General features: G+C 39.9%; 1 protein-coding gene across 2 annotated transcripts in view; it reads right to left on the bottom strand.

Moving 5' to 3' along the window:
• NCALD (neurocalcin delta) overlaps positions 1-25638 on the bottom strand; it is a 302037-nt gene that overhangs the window by 182544 nt on the left and 93855 nt on the right. The window contains exon 1 of one of the 2 annotated variants that reach the window (XM_049773937.1): positions 17264-17303. The exons of the other annotated variant lie outside the window; for it this stretch is intronic. The gene's annotated coding sequence lies outside the window, so the exon portion shown is untranslated. Of the gene's footprint in view, positions 1-17263; positions 17304-25638 lie in introns of those variants that run through there. 2 annotated transcript variants of the gene reach the window in all.

Here is a 25638-nt window from a genome sequence, read left to right as displayed (position 1 = left end):
TTTTTCATACCATCCGGACTATATAATTTAGCTTTTACGCCTTCTGAATAGTACATTTCCCATTCAGTTCGCTGTTTAGACGACAGGCATATTTCAGCGATTCTTTTAAAATCATACAAAGTCCAAGATGAGTTATGACTCCAAAGTCTTAATAACTCCACACTGTATGGCGATTTTGGCCCATTTTCTTTACATGATCTTTTAAACCGATCTAATTCTTCCATCTGATAGGGTACATAGTTAGAAACATTTACCCCGTCTATAGGGGATAAGGCCTGATTAGCAAAATTACTCTGAATAGAGCTCTGAGACTGAGCATGTGGTTCATTTTTTGAATCTGCTCTGCTCTGCGATTCAATTTTGTGACTAGAAGGAGGCATACTTCGTGGAGTTAGCACTGGAGGTAGATCATTATCTGAGTCACTACTGTCAAGCAATTCACTAGAATCAGGCTTAACATTCTGAGTTGTTTTTCTTCCAGCAAAAATTTCTATATTGTTGATGGTGGGGCTGGATTCGTCAGCCTGCACCTTGGTCTGAGTTTTCGTCAGATAAATTTCCTTATTATCTATACTGGTTTTAGCCTCACCATTTCTACACTTTCTATTTCCTAAATAGAAATAACAGCAAATAACTATGCTCATAATAATAACGTTAGTCAACACAGAAATTCCACAAACTATGATGGCTAGAGACACTACACTTTTCAACCAGAACCATCTGAGCAGCCGCTGGAGCCTTAGTTGCATTCCTGTGAAGGCCCAGGCGATGGCTCTCCCTCTGCTCCTGGCCCCTTCCCAGAGTGGGAGTGTGGTTCTTGAGGAGTCTCTGGAGAAGACTTTGCGGTGGTACAGCAGGAGATCATCATGATGAAAGACTGCAAACATGCCAACATCGTCGCCTACTTTGGAAGCTATCTTAGGGGAACCTGGTGTCAGTCCTTTTCCCGTCCGGGTGTGTGTTTGCAGAGTCCCTGAATTGGCACTGCATTTGTTCAGAACCACCAACCAGAACTAAAACTTTGTTACAAAAACCAAAAACCTGGGCCTCTTCAAAAACTTATTAAAAGTCTAAATTGGAAACGAAGGAGAAAAAAGACTGTATTTAAAGTGGACTGATTTTCTGAAAATGACCTGCGGCTTGAATTTGGATTTCGACTTTGGAAATTTCGGACTGAACTTTTAGTTTAAATCACTTGGAACTCTGAACATCCAAAGTGCTCCCAGAGGAAAAAAAAGGCAGCGGTGAAGCCCCTGCGGCAAAAAGCTCCAAGCGGCAAGCTCCAAGCAGCTCGGCTCGGCTGGGATATCGGCTGGAATCGGCTTGGCTGGGCTCAGTTTGGCCCGGAAAAGCGAAAAACCTGGAATCCTCGCTCCAGATCACAAACCGGCAGCGGAGCCTGGAACTACGGAAGAAAGCCACGTGGTAAGATCAGCGTGGGACAAAACATCTGAACTTTAAAAGTTTACAGAAGCCACGTGGTGAGATCAGCGTGAAACAAACCAGCATCTAAAATCTAAAAATTTACAAAAGCCACATGGTGAAATCAACATGGTGAGATCAGCGTGGAACAAATTAATCATTTAAACTGTGATTTTAGGTGTAGAAACTAAGCAAATAGTCATATATTTCACTCATAGTTGGTAATGGGATAAGTTTTAGCTAGTTAGTGGTTAAAAAATAAAAATAAAGGAAGGTAAAACAGCTTAGCCCAACTAAAACATCTAATTTCTAACCACCTGCATCTTTGTCTTAAGTCATTTTCTTTATAATTTAAATGTGTTTTGTTGTCTTTCAGAGTTAATATTTTCAATTGCAAAATGTTTTACTGTGTATTTTAATGTACTTAGCCTGTTTTTAAAATGTATGTTATGCATGTATGCTGAAGTACTTGTGTATAGGAAAAATATAGGAACAGTGAAGTTCCCCCAATATAGTTTAAAAATATAGGAACATGAAAGTTCCGAAATAGTGCTTGGTAAAAAAGCATTAATAGAATTTTAGGTTACAGGTGTAAAGTATATTTTGCAAATGATATGTTTTTGAAAAGGGCTGGTATATTAATTTTCACTTTATTACGTTGGCGCATGAAAATATTTAAAAAAGGGGGAAATGTGGTGTACCCTAAGACCCACCCATTTCTGGGAGGGGTCTTAACCGGATAATAGGTGTGACCCTACCTGCAAGACCTCCCATTCCTGGGAGGGGTCGGGAAAAAGTTAGATAAGCCTGGGACGAAAGGGATTCGGCCCTTTTGCCTTTTGCCTTTTGCCGTTTCTCTCTTGGCCCGGCTTGGCTTCCTGGCTTTTGGATCTTTGGGCCGCATGGAGCCCAAAGGGAAGATGGCTAACAGGAGATAAGATGCAGGGCGAATGCTTAAAAGGTTGACATAGGCCACACACCTGTGGTGGCAAGGGCATGAATAAAGATGATTCTTCCTGATGGCTGCGTGTGAGTGAGTCTTGATTACGCCAACTACCTGGGCCTGGAACTTGCCAGCTGGATGGGGGATGAAGCCACGTGGCTGGGGCCTAAGCACAAAGGCCTCCCTCCACCGCCATCCAGCCCCATCGTTAATTAATTAATTCAACATTAATTAATTCAAATCAGGTTCAGCTCTGATTAGACTCCAAGGGGCACACAGAAACAGAGCCCTCCCACTCATTATTGACTATTAATTTTACCTTTTTTTTTTTTCATTTTTTTTGGGGGGGTCACATCGGCCAGCGCTCAGGGGTTACTCTTGGCTCTGTGCTCAGAAATCTCTCCTAGCTGGTTCAGAGGATCACTTGGGATGCAGGGAATCGAACTGGGATTCATCCTGGGTTGGCCGAGTGCAAGGCAAATGCCCTACAGCTGTGCTATCTCTCCAGCCCTCAATTTTACTTTTAAATCTTGGGCCTCTTTCATCACTACATCCAAAGTTAAAAAAAGTTTTTGAAAATACCTTTAAATTCTTCATTACATAAATCTCCAAACACATATCTATAAATTGCTGCCAAACAGCGTTTGTGAGGAAAATTGATGGAAATGTGGGAAGATGAGGGAAACTGGCAAATATTTGTGGGCATAAGGAGAAGAGAAGGAAGGTGATGAAGAATTCCAAGCACAAGAAAAGCCTGAATCACCAGAGCATAGAAACAGAAGCAAAAGATTTAATTTGGTGCAAAAACTTTTGTTTTTCAAAGCCATATCAGCCTTAACTGCTATTTAGCTTGTGTAAGCCACCTACTTGCTTGTTTGCCTACTTCTGAGTTTGAAGACAATAAACCTCATTGAACCCTTGGTTCAGGGCCAAGAATTGGCAGAGCTACCTGAACTCTAGGACCATCGGAATAAAATCCTTTTTTTTTTCACTCACCTTGGGCTGAAGTCTGTATTTCCTGAACCTTCCCTAACATTTCTGATCAAAGTTTAGCACCTGAGTGCTAGGATACCCTCAATTTAAAGTTCACTACAGCGCAGCGTCATTATTTTATTACTTATTTATATATATTTTTATTTATTTATTTATTTATTTATTGTTGCAGAGCCTATGAGCTATTTAACTGCTGTTGTGTGGAAAACCCATCATTGATGTCAGATAACAAAGCAGCAGAACTGTGAACTAATAAAATGTTACCTACAGAAGCAAGAAGCCAGCCAATGGGTCATTGGCAAACCCAACCTAAATCTAGCTTCTACATTAATGTATTTTTTTCCCAATCTATACCTCTTTCATTATTCACTTCATTGGGAAAGTCAAAATTTGATTTGATATAGTCCTTTCTACATAAGATTATACTTAACTCAAATTCAAAAACCCCAGTGTAGGAATGTGGTTTAGAATTCTTCTCTGCTACTCTTTTCCCAGCCCAGTGAATCTCACCCTCCCAGTGAGGTACCTCTGTGACAAGGTATATGGAATCACTGTGATTAGTGGGTGCAGATTTCAATTGGTATACCAAAAATCTCAGCAATATAAGTAAGTCTTCGATGCAATATTTGAAAACAAAGATCAAAATTATTAAAGAGCTTCGACGATGAAGAGAATAGCAACATTTTAAGTAAAGGCAGAATCACAAATACTGATTATTATATCACTTTTGCCTTAGGATCTAATAATGTTGGATATGGGTCCTTGATGAGAAGGCTATTTTCAGAAAGGTAAAGTGAACTAACTAGCCCAAGGCCATGAGGTAATAGATGTAATGGGAGTGGTATCCCTCCCCAACTTTCTATTCATCCCACCTGGATGGTCAGACCCACCCATACCTTGGAGAGGTCTGAGTCTGGAATAAAGGTGTTGCCTGAGGAGAAGGGGGCAGAGAAAAAAAGGAACAAGGAACCTTGGAGATGAGCAGAAAGGGAGAGAGAGAAAGAGCTCCTGAGAGAAAGAGATGAATTAGGCAGACATGGCGCAAAGTCTGCACATGGCAAATACGGCCATGGAATAAACTGAGCTGACACTGATGAAACTTAACTGACTGCTTGTGATTATTTCTATGCCATTACCCTGCACATTCAGACCTGCCCGTGGAAGGGACTACATGTACTGAGTCAAGCAGAGGGAGGCCTCACCCACAATACTAGGACTTTATATTTTATATTAATACAACAGGTAGATAAACTCAAAAGGAGAGCCCAGGTCACCAGAGTTTTATGGGCAGTGTTGCATTTTTATTGTCTCCTTTCCATGTAAGAGGAACAGCCAATGCTAAATAGGAAATGATGGTCCAGTCTACAAAGAGATTATATTTTCTTGTTTTTTGTTTTGTTTTGTTTTTGGGTCACACCCGGCGGTGCTCAGGTGTTACTCCTGGCTGTCTGCTCAGAAATAGCTCCTGGCAGGCACGGGGGACCATATGGGACACCGGGATTTAAACCAACCACCTTAGGTCCTGGATAGGCTGCTTGCAAGGCAAGCAGCCTATGTGCTATCTCTCTGGGCCCTATATTTTCTTGTTAAAGCAAGTAAGTAGACGGGAACTAGGGGTTATCCTGGCAATGAGTTCTTGAGATGTACAAAAACCAAGATGAGATTTGAAGAAGTGACTCTATCACTAGCTCTAAAGTAACTAAAAGCATTTTTTGAATGACCCACTTGTGGACACAGGAACTGAGGCCTAATAAGACTCTAGTTGGAGCCAATTAGCTTAGGAGAATACTAAACTCCCACAGGAGAAGACCATTTTCTGCAGACACAAAGCTCTGATAAAGACATAAAGGTGGGGTGGTTCGAATCCCAACATCCCATATGGTCTCTCGAGCCTGCCAGGAATGATTTCTGAGTGTAAAAGCCAGGAGCACTGCCGGGTGTGACCCCACTCCACCCCGCCCCCCCCCAAAAAAGACATAAAGGTGGATCAAAAGTCTCAGGATCTTCTCCTTGACAATGCTATATTCAAGGAAGTTCCAAGTAGGGGTAGTTTTGGAGAAAACCTCTAGAGTCAACTTTGCAAAAGCAAGAAGCATCCCTCCCCATCTGGGGAGCTACCTAAGATGTATACTCTCAGCTCTCTCCATCTCTGGAAGAGCTGACATTCTCTCCTAAATTTCTCTCTTTCTCTTTCCCTCTCTCTCCTTCTTTCTCTTTTCTTTGTCTCTCTCTCCGTTTTTCTCTCTTTAAAAATTTATCAAAGCCATGCACCTCCTCCACTGTAGAGACACCATGCCAGTCCATGGTGTGTTGGGGCTTCCCTGCTCTTCAAAGTACAGCAGCTCAAAAGAATCCTCTGGCAATTTTAACTACACAAAAATAGAGAACACCTCAGGCAGAGTGTGAAAGACCAATCTTATAAACAGCAGGATGGCAAGGTGTAAACAAGAGTAGAAAGAAAACACAGCCCCCAAAAGTCATTGCTTTTAACAAGGACAATATGAGGAGAATGAACTCATATCCAATTGTCATGGAACAATAAAAGTTCAACAAAGTGTTATATCACGAGCTGGGTGGCTGCAGGAAACCAAAATGATCCATTCCAATCTGCCATCTTGTCCCTTTTAGCCTAGCTACTTGATTAGATGAACTACTCTTCCTATTGTAGATGCTTCAAGTTTTGGGTATTTTTATATTTTGTTCATTTGTCTTTCGTGCACCACAATAATTTACAAGGTGATGATCACTTTTCTAAGTCATAGCTCTCATCATTTATGAGCCCACAAAGAATATTTCTCCAGGAAACCACACACCAGCATATTTTCTTTTTTTTTTTTTTTTTTTTTTTTTTTTTAATTTTTTTTTATTTAAACACCTTGATTACATACATGATTGTGTTTGGGTTTCAGTCATAAAAGGAACACCACCCATCACCAGTGCAACATTCCCATCACCCAAGTCCCAAATCACCCTCCTCCCCACCCAACCCCCGCCTGTACCCTAAACAGGCTCTACATTTCCCTCATACATTCTCAATATTAGGACAGTTCAAAATGTAGTTATTTCTCTAACTAAACTCATCACGCTTTGTGGTGAGCTTCCTGAGGTGAGCTGGAACTTCCAGCTCTTTTCTCTTTTGTGTCTGAAAATTATTATTACAAGGGTGTCTTTCATTTTTCTTAAAACCCATAGATGAGTGAGACCATTCTGCGTTTTTCTCTCTCTCTCTGACTTATTTCACTCAGCATAATAGATTCCATGTACATCCATGTATAGGAAAATTTCATGACTTCATCTCTCCTGACAGCTGCATAATATTCCATTGTGTATATGTACCACAGTTTCTTTAGCCATTCATCTGTTGAAGGGCATCTTGGTTGTTTCCAGAGTCTTGCTATGGTAAATAGAGCTGCAATGAATATAGGTGTAAGGAAGGGGTTTTTGTATTGTATTCTTGTGTTCCTAGGGTATATTCCTAGGAGTGGTATAGCTGGATCGTATGGGAGCTCGATTTCCAGTTTTTGGAGGAATCTCCATATCGCTTTCCATAAAGGTTGAACTAGACGGCATTCCCACCAGCAGTGGATAAGAGTTCCTTTCTCTCCACATCCCCGCCAACACTGTTTATTCTCATTCTTTGTGATGTGTGCCATTCTCTGGGGTGTGAGGTGGTATCTCATCGTTGTTTTGATTTGCATCTCCCTGATGATTAGTGATGTGGAACATTTTTTCATGTGTCTTTTGGCCATGCGTATTTCTTCTTTGTCAAAGTGTCTGTTCATTTCTTCTCCCCATTTTTTGATGGGGTTAGATGTTTTTTTCTTGTAAAGTTCTGTCAGTGCCTTGTATATTTTGGAGATTAGCCCCTTATCTGATGGGTATTGGGTGAATAGTTTCTCCCACTCAGTGGGTGGCTCTTGTATCCTGGGCACTATTTCCTTTGAGGTGCAGAAGCTTCTCAGCTTAATATATTCCCATCTGTTAATCTCTGCTTTCACTTGCTTGGAGAGTGCAGTTTCCTCCTTGAAGATGCCTGTAATGTCCTGTAGTGTTTTGCCTATGTGCTGTTCTATATATCTTATGGTTTGGGGGCTGATATCGAGGTCTTTAATCCATTTGGATTTTACCTTTGTACATGATGTTAGCTGGGGGTCTAAGTTTAATTTTTTGCAAGTGGCTATCCAATTGTGCCAACACCACTTGTTGAAGAGGCTTTCCCTGCTCCATTTAGGATTTCCTGCTCCTTTATCAAAAATTAGATGGTTGTATCTCTGGGGAACATTTTCTGAGTATTCAAGCCTATTCCACTGATCTGAGGACCTATCCTTATTCCAATACCATGCTGTTTTGATAACTGTTGCTTTGTAGTACAGTTTAAAGTTGGGAAAAGTAATTCCTCCCATATTCTTTTTCCCAATGATTGCTTTAGCTATTCGAGGGTGTTTATTGTTCCAAATGAATTTCAAAAGTGTCTGATCCACTTCTTTGAAGAATGTCATGGGTATCTTTAGAGGGATGGCATTAAATCTGTATAATGCCTTGGGGAGTATTGACATTTTGATGATGTTAATCCTGCCAATCCATGAGCAGGGTATGTGTTTCCATTTCCGTGTGTCCTCTCTTATTTCTTGGAGCAGAGTTTTATAGTTTTCTTTGTATAGGTCCTTCACATATTTAGTCAAGTTGATTCCAAGATATTTGAGTTTGTGTGGTACTATTGTGAATGGGGTTGTTTTCTTAATGTCCATTTCTTCTTTATTACTGTTGGTGTATAGAAAGGCCATTGATTTTTGTGTGTTAATTTTGTAGCCTGCCACCTTGCTATATGAGTCTATTGTTTCTAGAAGCTTTTTGATAGAGTCTTTAGGGTTTTCTAAGTAGAGTATCATGTCATCTGCAAACAGTGAGAGCTTGACTTCTTCCTTTCCTATCTGGATTCCCTTGATATCCTTTTCTTGCCTAATCGCTATAGCAAGTACTTCCAGTGCTATGTTGAATAGGAGTGGTGAGAGAGGACAGCCTTGTCTTGTGCCAGAATTTAGAGGGAAGGCTTTCAGTTTTTCTCCATTGAGGATAATATTTGCCACTGGCTTGTGGTAGATGGCCTTCACTATATTGAGAAAGGTTCCCTCCATTCCCATCTTGCTGAGAGTTTTGATCAAGAATGGGTGTTGGACCTTATCAAATGCTTTCTCTGCATCTATTGATATGATCATGTGGTTTTTATTTTTCTTGTTATTGATGTTGTGTATTATGTTGATAGATTTACGGATGTTAAACCAGCCTTGCATTCCTGGGATGAAACCTACTTGATCGTAGTGGATGATCTTCTTAATGAGGCATTGAATCCTATTTGCCAGGATTTTGTTGAGGATCTTTGCATCTGCATTCATCAGTGATATTGGTCTGTAATTTTCTTTTTTGGTAGCGTCTCTGTCTGGTTTAGGTATCAAGGTGATGTTGGCTTCATAAAAGCTATTTGGAAGTGTTTCTGTTTGTTCAATTTCATGAAAGAGTCTTGCCAAGATTGGCAGTAGTTCCTCTTGGAAAGTTTGATAGAATTCATTAGTGAATCCATCTGGACCTGGGCTTTTGTTTTTCGGCAGACATTTGATTACTGTTTTAATTTCATCAATGGTGATGGGGGTGTTTAGATATGCTACATCCTCTTCCTTCAACCGTGGAAGATTATAAGAGTCCAAGAATTTATCCATTTCTTCCAGGTTCTCATTTTTAGTGGCGTAGAGTTTTTCAAAGTAGTTTCTGATTACCCTTTGAATCTCTGTCATATCAGTAGTGATCTCTCCTTTTTCATTCCTGATACGAGTTATCAAGTTTCTCTCTCTCTCTTTCTTTGTTAGGTTTGCCAGTGGTCTATCAATCTTGTTTATTTTTTCAAAGAACCAACTTCTGCGTTCGTTGATCTTTCGGATTGTTTTTTGAGTTTCCACTTCGTTGATTTCTGCTCTCAGCTTTGTTATTTCCTTCTGTCTTCCTGTTCTTGGGTCCTTTTGTTGAGCATTTTCTAGTTCTATTAGCTGTGTCATTAAGCTACTCAGGTAAGCTCCTTCTTCCTTCCTGATGTGTGCTTGCAAAGCTATAAATTTTCCTCTCAGTACTGCTTTTGCTGTGTCCCATAAGTTCTGAGAGTTTGTGTCTTTATTGTCATTTGTTTCCAGGAACCTTTTGATTTCCTCCTTGATTTCATCTCGGACCCACTGGTTATTGAGCATGAGGCTGTTTAACTTCCAGGTGTTAAAGTGTTTCTTCTGAGTCCCTTTGGAGTTCACAAATAATTTCAGAGCCTTGTGGTCAGCGAAGGTAGTCTGCAAAATTTCTATCCTCTTGATCTTATGGAGGTATGTTTTATGTGCCAGCATGTAGTCTATCCTGGAGAATGTCCCATGTACATTGGAGAAGAATGTGTATCCAGGTTTCTGGGGATGGAGTGTCCTATATATATCCACTAGGCCTCTTTCTTCCATTTCTCTCCTCAGGTCTAGTATATTCTTGTTGGGTTTCAGTCTGGTTGACCTGTCCAGTGTTGACAAAGCCATGTTAAGGTCCCCCACAATTATTGTGTTGTTGTTAATATTATTTTTCAGATTTGTCAACAGTTGTATTAAATATTTTGCTGGCCCCTCATTCGGTGCATATATGTTTAGGAGAGTGAATTCTTCCTGCTCTACGTACCCCTTGATTAATATAAAATGTCCGTCTTTGTCCCTTACAACCTTCCTGAGTATAAAGTTTGCATTATCTGATATTAGTATGGCCACTCCAGCTTTTTTATGGGTGTTGTTTGCTTGGATAACTTTTCTCCAGCCTTTTATTTTGAGTCTATGTTTGTTCTGACTATTCAGGTGCGTTTCTTGTAGGCAGCAGAAGGTTGGATTGAGTTTTTTGATCCATTTAGCCACTCTGTGTCTCTTAACTGGTGCATTTAGTCCATTGACGTTGAGAGAAAGAATTGTCCTGGGATTTAACGCCATCTTTATTTCAAAATTTGGTGTGTCTTTTGGGTAGTCTTGTCTTAGATTAGGTCTTTCAGTTTTTCTCTTAAGACTGGTTTTGTGTCTATGAAGTTTCTGAGCTGTTTTTTGTCTGTGAAACCATGTATTCTTCCATCAAACCGGAAAGTGAGTTTTGCTGGGTATAGTATTCTGGGTGAAGCATTCATTTCATTCAGTCTTGTCACAATATCCCACCACTGCTTTCTGGCATTGAGCGTTTCTGGTGACAGGTCTGCTGTAAATCTCAGGGAAGCTTGCTTGAACATGATTTCCCCTTTTGATCTTGCTGTTTTCAGAATTCTGTCTCTATCTGTGGGATTTGTCATTGTGACTAGGATGTGTCTTGGGGTGGTTTTTCTGGGGTCTCTTTTGGTTGGTACTCTTCGGGCATGCAGGATTTGATCACATATATTCTTTAGCTCTGGAAGTTTCTCTTTAATGATGTTCTTGACCATTGATTCTTCCTGGAAATTTTCTTCCTGGGTCTCTGGGACTCCAATGATTCTTAAGTTGTTTCTGTTGATCTTATCATAAACTTCTATTTTCGTCTGTTCCCATTCTTTGACTAATTTTTCCATTGTCTGCTCATTTGCTTTAAGTTTTTTGTCCAATCTCTCCTGCTGTATGGAATTGTTATGTATCTCATCTTCCACAGCACCAAGTCTATTCTCAGCTTCTGATACCCTGTCCCAGAGCTTATCCATTTTGTCATTCACTTCGTTTACTGAGTTTTTCAGGCCTGTTAGTTGACATGTTATTTCAGTTTGGAGTTTTGTCATTTCTGCCTTCATATTTTCTTGGTTCTTATTAGTGTTCTGTTCAACTCGATCCATGGTTTCTTGGAGTCTGTTGAGCACCTTCCATATTGCTAGTCTAAAGTCCTTATCTGAGAGGTTGATTAGTTGTTCAGTCATTATCTGGTCCTCAGAATTGTCATCTTCATTCTCTATGTCTGATGCTGGCCTGCGCTGTTTCCCCATTGTCACATTTGTATTGTGGGTTTTTCTACGTGTTGTAGTGGTATTCATTGTCTATATGATGTAGGCAGCACACTCCTCTGGCTCCTCCCTTTCTGGATGGGCTGACTTGCCTCTAAGGGAGGGGATTCCTCCGTGGATGAAGCCTCACACTGGGTCAAATCTTAGGCCCGAGCATGCAACAGAGAAGACAGTCCAGAGAGAAATGTTTGCTTCTGTGATATAGCGCCGTTCTTAGTGTGATTTTTCCTTCTTGTTGCAATGGAGTTCTTTCCTTAGAAAGAGTGCACGGCCGCGTAGCGAAGCGGAGCGGCCGTGCTTCTCTGAGCCTCTTTTTGCCCCACTCGCAAGAGTTTCACGCAAGAGGACAGTAGACAGACATAGACAGGTCACACTCACAGTCTTTCACAGCTGAGCCCCACTGGGCCGGTGTACTTTCGCGGATTTTCCCCGCCTGGTGTCACACACAGGGAGCCCACACCAGCATATTTTCATCTTTCTGACTCACATTCTAAAATACGCATGAAAAAAAATATATTCCTATGCTTAAACTGCCCTAGTAAACCCTAGCTGTTCTCACTGGTGCTGCTATAAAATGTGGTGCCACAGAGTTCCAGCATCTTCTTTCCTTTCAATCAATCTAAGCAGTAAGTACACACAAAGCAGGACTCTGGACCATGGCTGGGAACAACAGCAAGGAGAAGATCCTGGCTTCAAAATGGACAGATGGGTGCTGGAGTGAGAGGTTGGGGACAGGAATTGAAGAAAAGTGGATGTTTTCTTTGGTGGTTAGACAACGGCCATGAAAGGCAAACAATGATAGGGGTATAGTTCTCTTGGTGTGATGCTATGTGAGGGTTGGATACTCTGGAGACAGCTACGTGCTGAGGTCTGTGAGCACTGGGCAAGCACAGTTAGGCAAGAAAATGGAATCTACCTTTAAAAAACATCAGAAACTTTGGCGAGAAAAAGCATTCAGAGCAAACAGTGGGTGAGGAAAACTAGATTGTAGTATCTAAGCAGAGAAAATATGTACAACAGGAAAACTCAGGAAAAAGAAAGTTGGCAAGGGAGAATATGGTGGCAGAGTACAATGACTGCAGCAATGGGACCAAAGAATGAAATAGAAAGAAGGAATTTAGGTACTGGGAGATAGTATAGTGACTAGGATTAGTGATTAGCAAGTATCTTACTGGGACTTGATTCCCTGCTTCACATATGACCCTAAGCATTCAGAAGCCTCTGGAACCACCAGGGTAACCTGGGAAATCCTAGCACTGTGGAGTCCAAAGTAGAATCACATCCTACTGGACCTCTCATCCAGTTAGCAAAGAATCACTAGGAGGAATCCTAAACCTTCTGGACACTGAATGAGGACACACCCCACCCTCACAAGAATGAGGGCCTGTTTTGCCCAAAAGAGAGCCCCACTCCTCACTGTCTTAGCTTTCACACAGAGAAACTCTGATTTAATCATAGTGAAAGCAAACCAATGACAACGCAACCTAAAACAAAATCTGTTCAAGAGATGTAATAAGAGATGCTTCCGATCTATTCACCTCAAATCAAACTCAATTCTCTTGATAAAAAATAAAAAGTTCTATTGGCTGTTTCAATTATAAGATAAACAAATCTAGAATTTTAGTCACAGGGGAAAAGGCCAGATTTGCATTTTAAGATGTCTCAGGGTTGAGAGAGTACCGAAGTTACAGCATGTGCCTTGCATGTGGTTGACCTCAGTTGGATCCCTGACACCACTCCTGAAAAATATCAGGAGTGACCCCTGTACATCAGGAGTGCAGACACAGGGACAAGCCCTGAGCACTGCTAGTTGTGGCCCACAACCAAAACAAAACAAAACAAAAATGACAAGTGGTGAATAAGAGGGATGAAAGCTGAAGAAAAGTCTAAAATGCTCCATTACAACCACAAGAAAGAGGTTTGATGACCACAGGCCAGAATCAGAGCCCACCCACAACTGTCACAGGAGCTGGCTCTAAAAAGGAACAGCTTGATCCTAGGATCAGCCATCCAGAGACAGGACACTTCTCTAGTCTCTCATTCAATACTTCCTTCACTGGCAGCAAAGGTTATTTCTATTTATTCTAACAGATTTAGATATTCTTAAGAAAAGATCCCTTTATTTCATTCTTACCAAGAAAACAACCCCAAGGGAGAAGGGAAGGAAGCAAGTCTTGACCTATATGTGCTAAATGAATTGTTTTACCAATAGCAAGTGGTGATTAAGTCCTCCTTATATTGAATAACAACTTTTTGCACCACTGGGCATAAGAGAAACCAGCAACAATGGTCAAAGGCTTGAAGTTGTGAGTAAGCAGAGAAGAAAGAGCTGGGTAGGGTGACATGAAAATATTAAAGGGTGGAAGAAAGGGCCTGAGGACATCCTTCCTCCTTTGGGTTTCAGAAATTATGGCAAAGGTTTATTCCCTTTTCATTTAAATTTGGCTACCCATATGCTGCATTTCTTTGAGCTGCTGTTTTCTTCAATGTAGCTGCAGAGCTGGGAGATACACAGCAAAGATCTTGGTTTCAGTCTGCCAAAAATTTTATCAAGACCTGTGGGTGGGTTCAGGACTACTGTGAGTCATGTCCAGAACCACAAGTAGACTGAGAGTATTGCAGGGGAGGTTGGCACTCTGCTCTCAGATGCCAGCCTCAACTTGGCCAATAATAGCCCCAGTGATTGGATTTCTGGAGCATTTTTGTATTAGTCAGAACAATCAAAGCAAAAAATATATTTCAATTCCTGAAAAATCGAGGAGGTAAGGATAATGCTAGATAAGAAATAACAATAGTTGGAGCTGGAGAGTTAGTATAGGGGTAAGGCGTTTGCCTTACATGTAGCTTATCTGATTTCATCTTCAGTACCTTTATGGTCCCCTGAGCACTTTCAGGAGTGATCTCTTGAGTACAATTCCAGAGCCTGTGCACAGCTTGATGTGACCCAAAATCAAAACAAAACAAAAACTGACAACACCAATATATCTGTATTTGACAGTTTTATGAGAAAAAGATTCAGAACCCATGATAAGAAGTCAGTGGAATTAATATTGTAATCCATTTACAACATATTTATAAGCATGATGTAAAAGAAATCTAGAGCAAAGTCCTATTAGGCAGAATTTTAAAACATAAGTATAAAAAATACTCAAACATGAAAGGAATTAAATCATGGAAAATTAAAAAGATTATATTATTTAAAACTTTATAAGGAAGATTTATTTGTAAAGTACATAAACATTACTGTCATTGAGTTGAAAGTGTATTTTTTCCATGATTCTATTACTGCTAAGAACTGGTCAGTAAAATGATGATACATTTATGAGCTGTTTTTAAATATTTTTCTCTGAAGTCTTCATCTTTTTTGGGGGTCACACCTGGCAGCACTCAGGGGTTACTCCTGACTCTATGCTCAGAAATTGCTTCTGGCAGGCTTGGGAGGCCATATGGGATGCACGGATTCGAACCACCATCCTTCTGCGTGCAAGGCAAACACCCTGCCTCCATGTTATCTCTCCGGCCCCAACAGTTACAGGTTTTTGTTTTGTTTTGTTTTGTTTGGGCCACACCTGGGGTGACGATCAGGGGTTATCTGCCATGAGCTCAGAAATCGCTCCTGGCTTGGGGGACCGTATGGGTTGGAGCCATGGTCTGTCCTAGGCTAGCGCTGGCAAGGCCCTTGCACCACCTTTCCGGCCCCGTTTTTACTTTTTAAACATCTTGTTTAAAAGTGAATTAACAACACAAGGTCGCTTAGATTCTCAGGTTGAGGGCATCAACACTACCTCTTTTGCCTCCACCTTCCATCCCACCTGAGGGTTTTTGAAGCACTAAGTTACATGGATCCCCATATCCTAGGAAGATAATAATTTCTTCTGGAACATTCTCTAAAAGGTTATCTTAAGGCTAATGACCTAAAGTGAATTATGGTATGTGCATAATACATAACATATGCACATGCCATAATTCACTTTAAACATCAATATTTATTCAAATTATTCAAATTTTGATATTTGAAAGTTGGAACACAGACCTCCAAATCAGATTTTTAAATGTACATACTTCATAATTTTTCAGAAAGAAACTTTTTATTTCAGCTAACAGCATTCGATGTACAGAATAATTGTGAAACAAATAGGAAGTTCTTATATGTCCTACATGTAGGAATCTTATATCTAAAGTTATTAGCACAACATATTTTTCTTTTTTGTTGTTTTTTTTTTTTGGAGGGGGGCTTGGTTTTTGTGTTTGTTTGTTTGTTATTTGGGCCACACCCAGTGACACTTAAAGGTTACTCCTGGCTATGTGCTCAGAAATCACTCCCAGCTTGGGGGACCATATGGGATGCTGGGGGATTGAACCCAGGTCCATCCTAGGTCAGCGCATGCAAGGCAAATGCCCTACTGCTTGTGCCACCTCTCAGGCCCCAGCACAAAATATTTTTCACAGTTAATGAGCCAACACTGATGCATCATTATTAATTAACCTCCATGCCTTGTTCCGATTTCCTTAGCTTTTGCCTAAGGTTCTTTTTCTATTGTAGTATTCCCTCTACACCTCGTGTAACATTCTATTACCATCATATTTTATTACCACCTGAGGCACTTCTAGGTGGTGACTATTTCTTTGAGTGATCTTGAGGGTTTTGAGAAGGACCAGGCACTTTGTTGAATCCCTCTAAACAGGGGATGGGGTGGGAAAGGGCCCTTTCCATGCCATCGTGAGAAGGAAACCAACCTACATCACCACTGATTCTAACTTAGATCTTCTGGCTAAAGGCAGTGCTTGTCAGGCTGCTTTGATGTAACCTACATTGCTTTCTTCCATTCTATTCCGTTTTCTTTGGAATAAACAACACTGTTATACTCCCTCTAGATCACTTTTTCTCTTAAAAAGCAGAGTCTCTACATACAGTTTCTGAAAATTTACTGCCCCAAATGGGATAACTGTCTATTCTTCTCAGATTTATTAAATCTTTTATTTATATCATTATCGACATGCATTTAAGTTTCTGAATTTTTGAGTTATACCAAATAATATTTTATTTAGTTGCTCAAATATTTTTGGCATTGGCCATAGAAAGTTCTTTCTGTTTCTATATCTTTTTTGTAGTTATGTTTTGGGGACATAATTGAATTCACAAGAATTGAAATAGAATTATTTCAGGACCCCCCCCAAAGAATTATTTCAGACCCACAATTGACCCAGAATTGAATTAAATAATTACAATAGCCTGATAACAAGGAGATAGCTCATATTATTAGTTCTCTTTTATTGTCTACAAAACTGAGACGCTGGGTGATTTGGACATTTGAACATGGTCTGAAAAATCGCACAGCTAGTAAGTGGTGGGAATTGAACTCAAGCATTTGACTCCAGATTTGGGCCCCTCACCAGTGTACCATTTTGTCTCACAATGATGAAAACAGCACAGAGCATAATACTGCTAAAGTCATTAATCCAACGATTCACACTTCCACAAATTCTATCGTGTTCCCACTAGTTACCAAACTGTACCTGTAATTGGTTCTTTGTGATGGCTGAGATGCTTTGTGGGCCATGGACCAAATTAAAGTGAAAGATATGCTACTAGAATGTGCCCCCTTGAAAGGATTCTGGTGGCTTTCCTGGATGAAGACTGCGTATAAAAGCCACACCACCCAGTGACTACAAATACTTTATGACATTATGGGTGGTGACAATAAGACTGTTGGTATTTATTTTGTTTCTATCCATTATCCTTTCCACACATTTTACAGAAGAGGTTTAGTGTATTTTCCTACTTATGAAGCTCTTATTTGATTCCCAGACAAAATATTTGCATGAAGTGGTCTCTTGTGAAGAACAAAAGTGCGATTTCCATTTCCACAGCTAATTGGAGGAAGAGTACTTACTTAATGACCGCTGCCTCAGGGTTGTTCCAAGAGAAGTTGAGGTAATCTAAAACAAAACAAGCAAAATAACCATGCTGAGCGCAAGTATGTTAAGAGCTGCTTATAAGCTCATTCACTACCAACTATCTCAGTGGCAAAGCCTGGGGAATCTTCCCATGGATTGGATTTAGTGTCAACATTTTTTGGGAAAGATTGGTGTAGGTGATGAATACATGGAGCTCATCCAGGAGACTCATCTAAAGAAAGAAGGAGGATATCCTTATGAGAAATCTGTCATACAATGAACTCTGATGATATTTATAAATGCCTCAGAAGGGAACTCTGGAGCATTGGGAATCTTCATGTTCCGGTTCAGAACAAGTACCAAATGAGCCTCTTTGAGGGAGGACCAGAGTTTAGAGACATTCCACAAATAATTAGTAGGTATAGGGCCCACATAATAAATAATAATAAGCAATAATAAATAATAAATAAGCAATAATAAATCAGAATAGGGGCCAGAGTGATAGCACAGCTGGTAGGGTGTTTGCCTTGCATGTAGGCCTACCCGGGTTCAATCCCCCGCATCCCATATGGTCCCCCGAGCCTGCCAGGAATGATTTCTGAGTGCAGAAACAGGAGTAACCCCTGAATGCCACTGGGTGTGGCCCCAAAAATTAGAATAAATTAGGTCAATAAATGGGAATGCAAAATTGATGTAATCAAGAGGTCAGAATGGGGTCCAGAGAAAGAACTGATCAGAGTAATTAGCTAGTGAGAAGACAGTTCATGTGCAGAGCTAAGAAATTTTCTAAGATGAGGATGTGGTTTGGGACCCCAAGATCAAAGGATGCAGGAGGAAAGTGGACTCTTAAATGGTATTTGGAATTTCTAACCTCTGAGAAAATTTTATACCATGAGGAGCTTCAGTCTAGAAAGGTCTAATTTGTTTAGTATAATTTCAAAACTACCCACTGGTCTAGAGCTCTTGGGAAATCTGTAGTTAATAGCCTTGACTCATACAATTTAATTCCTTGGTATCAGAATGCTACTTTATTGGAAATAAAAAACAAATAAACAAAAAAAGGACAATTGTTAGGGTATCTAAATATCTACTTGAGTGTACATAGCTGTTATACTATTTTTAGTTCCAATAATACTAGAATACTAAGACTCTTAATTTTTTATCCTTAAATAACATACAATATTTATCAAACCTGTACATATGCTGCATATACTTCAATGGGCTTAAAATTGCTGTCCTCTCAGGTATATATATATATAATTAATATATATATACATATTGGTTTTTGGGTTACACCCTGCAGCACTCATGGGTTACTTCTGGCTCTATGCTCAGAAATCACTTCTGGCAGGCCTGGGGGACCATATGGGATTCCGGGATTCGAACCACTCACTGTCCTTCTGCATGCAAGGCAAATGCCTTACTTTCATGCTATCTCTCCAGCCCCTCAGGTATATTTTTTTTTACTGAAAAGAAAGTGAAGTATTGTTTTATTGTTTTTTCTCTATCTCATAGGAACTTAGTTGACATTATATTATAATATAAAATGTAATATTTTTATTGTCAATTTGTGGAATATGGTCAAGTGAGTTTTCAGTGTCTTACATTTTATTTTTTTATTTAAAATTTTTTTATTGAGGCCCTTGTGAATTACGAATCTTTCAGAGTTGTATTTCAGATGTTTAGTGACAGTGAATTAGGGCCATTCCCACACTAGTGTTGACCTCCCTCCACCAGAGTTCCCCACATGCATTCCAAACCTCCACACCTTAACCTCCAGGACTACTCGTGTAACTGGTCCATTTTGTGTTTAGTTTGTTATAGATTGGTTCTCTTGATTCTGTTGTCATTGACTTTGGCTTATGTATTTAGATCTGACCTTTGTTAATTCCCACTCAATGTTCCTAAGACCACTTGGCCCCTTTTTCTTTTCTCAATTTGTAAAAAGACATAGAAATATGAAACAGATCAAAGTGATTCAAATTTTATGGTTCTATGGAAAAGCAGGAACTTCTATCTAGAATATAAGTAAATTAAAAGGAAAAAAGAAAAAAGAGAGGATGGGGAACAGCCGTGGCTTTTTTTTTCTTTTTTTTCTATAGGTACATCAAACACTGGGGAAATTAGAAAGAAAATTTCTTTGGCCTAAGAGATACAGGGTGACTCCACCCATGAAGCATATTACTACAGGCTCTGGGCATGTAGGTTGTCCAGCTCCAATGTCTCTCTTTATGATCCCAGGAAAAATTCTGCTCAGTCACAGTTGACAAAGTCAGTCTTCTGTAGTTAGAGATCTTAGTTTTTGTACAGGTCCTGGGATGAAGACTAGGATAAAGTCTTTCTTTGTGGTCCCAGGAAAAGTTCTGCTTAGTCACAGTTGTAGACAGTCTTAATAGAGATATTGGTTCTTCTACAGATCTTAGGGCAGAGAGTCTTCTGATTTCATCTCACCATTGTGTGGTGGGGTAGGGCAACCTGTCCTTAGATCAAGTTGTTGCTGTTTCCTCAGCATCAGGTAGTCTTATGAGCCTACCCTGGAGCAGGTTGGTGTCAGGGCAGCATGCAGACCTCCCCCAGAGAAAGTTTGAATCCTAGTACTGGTGTTGTAATCTGTGCAGATTTCTATATTGGGATCTGAGGTTCGGGGTTGGACGATTGATGTCTCCATGACAAATGTTCAGGGTGAAAGGCAGCCCTGCACTATAAAATTTACAAGTTCCTTTCTACTTTTTTTTTCCTTCCTACTTTTCCTTTCTATCTTCTTACTAGATAAGAACTTCTTTCTATATGTAAGATTTCCACCCTTTTAGTGTGCCTATGCAAAACGAAACAATGCCACATGAAACTCCTGGTTCATATAGGAGTAAAAATAACAAGCTAAACCATCTCTGATTGTAACCTGAGCTCATAACACAACTGATACTTTTCTATAAGAATTTCCTACTAAGTAGATCCAAAGCAGGAATGAGGGAAGCTGCCTCTACATATGGAAATAGACACTAAGAATTATAACTATTAAGAAAATGCAACACAGAAATGTACAAAAGAAATTGGGGCTGGAGAGATAGCATGGAAGTAAGGCATTTGCCTTGCATGCAGGTCAGTGGTTGGAATCCTGGCATCCCATATGGTCCCCTGAGCCTGCCAGGAGTGATTTCTGAGAATAGAGCCAGGAGTAACCCCTGAGCGTTGCCAGGTGTGACCCAACACCCCCCCCCCGAAAAAGAAAGAAATATAAAAATCCCCTTTAAATCTTTTGAAATAGTTGAGGGTTGTAGAATTCAGAGCATAGTTTCTTTTTCTTTTAATCTTTATTTAAGCACCATGATTACAAGCATGATTGTAGTTGGGTTTCAGTCATAAACAGAACATGGTTTCATCCCATCTTGTTGTCTTGTGGTGCCTGAAAAATGGTTCGCAGAGTGTCTTACATTTTAAAATATATCTATATAACACCATTTCATATCTTCAAATTTCAAGGGGAAAAATACAGCAGGTAAAGCATTTTCATTGTATGTGACCACCCTGGATTCAGTCCCTTGTATTCCACATGGTCTCCTGAGTCCCTCTAGGAGTGATTGCCAAGCACAGAGCTGGGAATAAGCTCTGAGCATCGCCAAGTATGGCCCAGAAACCAAAAATAGAAACATATTTTATGGGAAAGACATGGGCTTGGTTAAAATGCTAGGTGAAAAAAGAGCACTAGGTGAAAAAAGAGGTCTATGCTGACATAGGTCCCTAATGAGCTTACTGAATGAAGATCAAGCTAGTTAGTGGCATCTACACTGCTTGGGTGAGTCTAGAAGCAAGGATAATACATGAGAAGTGTTTCATCTATGTCTGCTCTATATCCCTTTGACTGAGTTTTCTTGATCTCACAGAAGTCCAGTTAAGCACAGAATAAATTCTCTATTTGTTTCTCAGATGTTGATAAAGAAAAGTGATGAGGATGGTATAAGAATCACAGACCCGGGCCCGGCGAGATAGCATGGAGGTTAGGTGTTTGGCTTTCATGCAGAAGGACGGTGGTTCAAATCCCGGCATTCCATATGGTCCCCCGTACCTGCCAGGGGCAATTTCTGAGCATAGAGCCAGGAGTAACCCCTGAGCACTGCTGGGTGTGACCCAAAAGCCAAAAAGAAAAAAGAATCACAGACTCGTGGAAAGGAAGCTCACACAAAGTGCACACATTCTGTTGTTTATATAACAGTTGCTTTTACTGAAACATGCATATGAGAACAATCTATGTGCCTTATGCATTTTGCTACTCTACACGATCATTTCAGGGAGAGAACATAGAAACAGAAGTTAAGAATTCTGGGTCTTCACTCCTTCTTGAACAAAATTAGCTGTATACCAAGCATGGAGTAACCTTTAGGTCTCTACACACGGAAAAGTATGCACAATTACCCTTAAATCTTTCTTTGACATCTCAATCAAGCTGATTCTTTAAAATAAGGATGGTTTTATTCCCATCAGGAAGTTTATACTTTGAGAAAATAAATATAGATGACCACGTATGCATTCTCAAAAGACTGAAGTGAATCTTTTTTGAAGGATGAGGCTACTAAAAATAGTTTGTTATATTCTTTCATGTGCATATATTTTGGTTTGCATTGCACAACTTTTAAGGTTTCTTATATAAGTGAGAATGTTTGGATTAAAATTGCTTCAAAAAGTTTTTTAATATTCAATGAAGAGACTACTAGTTACTAACACTATTTAGCTACTAATGCTAACTCTTTTTCAGTCAGTGATATTATCCACCCATTCTTTTTTTTTTATATCCACCCATTCTTGATGCACAAAATGGTTTCTGGACTCAACATCAGTCTCTAACTTTTTACCCTGAACTTGGTATTCTCAAGCACTCATCAATAGAGATCAATAGACATTTTGTTTTCGTTTGATTCAATATGGCAGTTCACTTGAATTTCAGAACTCAAACTAACTTTCCCAAGAAGTGGGGAAGGTTTAATATTTATTCATCCAGAAGAAATGTGCTATGCTCCAAAACACAATTAAACTAGAAACAGATGATATTCATTCTCTCAAAGGCGCCTAGTAGAAGCTAAATATAGTCAGGACACAGTCAATCATTTCTGAACACAGCTACTGTCCCAACAGAGAGCTGGATCATGGTGGCCCATTTGTTGGTCTAAAGGGAAAGTCATGAGTTTAGCTGGGGGATCATGAACATCATATGATCCACTCAGCACGGCTTTACATGAGATGAATAATACTATTTTAAAGCATACCATTATCTTATTTTCTATTTTTAGGCTGATTATTTAAATAAAGATTAAGCTGGTGATCTAAGAAGTGTGGGTATAAAGAAAGGATGAAGAGAGCAGATTTAATAGGATTCTTAAAGAGGCATCACTTTTATCCTCTGTCCTAACACAATTTCACTGAAGTCTGATTCCTGCTGAATAGAAATTGAAAGAATTTCCTGAATTGCTTTCAGAACACCTGTGACTCATTCCGAGGTCATGATGCTGACTCATTGTAAGGAGTAGATATAGTTCTCATTTCTTTCTTAGAGTCAGTCTGAAATTCAGAAAACAAGCCATTACACAATTTAAAAAAACCATCAGCGAAAGTCACACAAAGATACCCATCTGATTCCAAAGAAGAAAGATCAGTATAATGGGGTTTAGACAAATGTCTCCCTTGACTTAGGTTAGCAAACATTACAGAGAACTTCTTCCAAGGTTAGAGTTCAGGTGGATTCTCCTTCCAGTCTAGATCACCTGCAAAGCTCCCCTTAGGAGAAAAGCTGTCTGAGTCCCAAGTAGAAAAAGACCATCATGGAAGCTCCATACTCTAGGGGGTGTGATTAGTCAACATGAGGTAGGAGGCCAGGACTAGAAGCAAATGACTTTATATCACCTGAGGTGGTTGCTCTTTCCTTGAGAGAGGAAGTATGATTGATTGTCTTTTATGATAGACAGTTAAACAATCAGGACATGCACAGTTGCATGACTGACTCATACACGCAAACAACTAAACTAAGCAATATACTCCCACACTCCTCATGCCTGCTCAGGGAATTTTTCTCATTAGCTCTTTGTCATTAGTACCCTGGCACCTAGATGTCCATTACTTGTTTATGAATTCAGCATGCTCACTAACATTCGTTGGCTGACTGAATTTGTGTGTGACTAACCTTTATAGTCATTCAAAGGAAGAAAGGATTCTCTGGGATGAGCGAGCAAAGACTGTTGAGTTACGATGAAATGCTATTACATTTTGATCAAGAGGTGACAAGTTAGGGAAGAGAGTCTGCTTAGCAAGCTCTCAGGTTAGCTAGTGATGGTCTATGGAGCATTAGTTTGAATATTGGCCTGGGTGTGGAGTTATGTGGACCCAGAATTCAGTCTTTGTGAATTTAATGGGCCAGTCCAATACAGACATTTAATCCTCTGACCACAGGATAGTTCCCTATGGCTTCCCACTACAGAAGGAAGCCAGTTAGATGCTCAGAGATCTAATATGAATGACAGGTTTGTACCAGAGTATAGTACAATGGGTCAGATTCTTGTGTTGCATGCAGCAAACCTGAGGTTTGATGCCTGGAACCTCAAAAGTTTCCCCTAAATTATTCTGCACCATCAGCTATTAACCCTGAGGGGAGATTCAGGAGTAAGTACTGTACCTTGCCAGGTATGTAACCACCTACTCCCCCCATGACAGCCTTAACTACCCCTTGGTTCCTGTGCAAAATAGACTCAGGCATGGAGTATGACCTTTTTATTTTGATGTTTTCTGGGTTTTACTCCTTATTTTGTATTTTCATTCACTTTCAGTGGCATATTTTTATTAAAAATATTTGCTGTCTTTCTGGAACTTTATTTCTTGCTATTTTCAGTCCGGTTGTCTCTCCTAACACTATCTCATGTTCAGTTACTATTTATTTTTGATTAATAAAACAGACAATCAAAAGCGCTATAGTTATCAGTAAGATAATCAAAAGGCCAGAGAGATAGTACAAAGGACAGGGTGCTTTCCTTACACACATATGGCCCAGATTCAATCCCCCACACATATATGGTCCACTGAACTTCAACAGACATGATCTCTGACAGAGTCAGGAGTAAACCTTGAGCACTGCAGATGTAATTCTTCCTGCACTTACCCTCAAGAAAAAAAAAAAAAAGACAAAACGAGTTAAATGAAACTGAACAAGGAACACTAAATGCAAATCCATAGTGCTGTCGAAAAAACGAGGTCCGGGGCCTTTAGTTCTAAGAGGTTTGCAGAGTCCTTGGAGAGGAAGAAGGAACTAAAGGGTTAATGGAACCAGACCATGAGGGCAAATGACCCAGGAGACCTTCTCAAGGAACAGTTTGAAATTCAGAACCCAGAACAAAGAAAAATAGCATTTGTACATAGTGACTAGATTGTCTGACCAGTCTACAAAATCACACTCAATCTTCTATTGACATAAAATGTTTGCATAAGGTTCAGTGAATACTGTCAAGTTCTTGTTCCTATAAGAAGAGTGGCAGGTCCATAGAGATAGTTCAAGGGAGAAGACACTTGCCTTACATGAAGCACTCACCACATATAGTTAGGGGTCACTGGGATGCTCAGGGCTTACTCCAGGGTACTAAGTCAGGATTGGCTCTTAAGCACCACTGAACCTGGCCAAAATTCTATGCCCCCACCCCAAAGGTAGAAGTAGAAGAGAAGAAAGGGAAAAGGAAGACAGAAGGAAGAGTATTTACTTCTCTAGGGATAGGAAAGCAAACTCAAAGAAAGTGTCTTCAGTTATAGAATAGGGGAACCCTTTGAGTCCAAGACACTGCCCAGTGGGAGAGTGTCTCTTATGTAGGTATGGGGTCCATCCTAAGCACCATGTGACCCCATTGTACTCTCACCCAGGCCCACAAAAATAGGATGCTTTGAAGTAAAAATAAAAAGGATAAATATGAAAATATATGTGAATGATTTTTAGAATGGAAAAGATGAGAGCAATTGCAAAACTTAAAAGCTTTAAAATAACAGTATAGCATTGCATGTTTATTATTTTGGCTTGGTTTAGCTTTGAGGTCATGGCAGGAAGTTCTCAGATTTTTACTTCTGACTCTGCACTCAATGGATTCACACTCCTGGCAGTGCTCAGGAGACACTATATGGTGGAAGGATTGAATTCTGTATGTTAGGAATGCTGTATGTTAGGAAAGCATTTTACCCTCTCTACTAGCTCTCCAGCCCCAGAAGTTTATGTTTAAGAATTAGAAAACGATGGAGATAAAAGACTGCTCTTTCGGTCACTGCCTGGTTTCCTGCTTTCCTGCATGAAGAAGCCAAAAAAACCTGCCAAAAAAACCTGAGAACATAATCTCTTCAGGGCCCATCACAAAGG

Source organism: Suncus etruscus, chromosome 5 (assembly GCF_024139225.1).
Source record: "Suncus etruscus isolate mSunEtr1 chromosome 5, mSunEtr1.pri.cur, whole genome shotgun sequence".
Taxonomy (NCBI): Eukaryota; Metazoa; Chordata; class Mammalia; order Eulipotyphla; family Soricidae; genus Suncus; species Suncus etruscus.
Note: the sequence above shows the minus strand (reverse complement) of the source record. Positions and strands in the feature narration are given on the sequence as shown.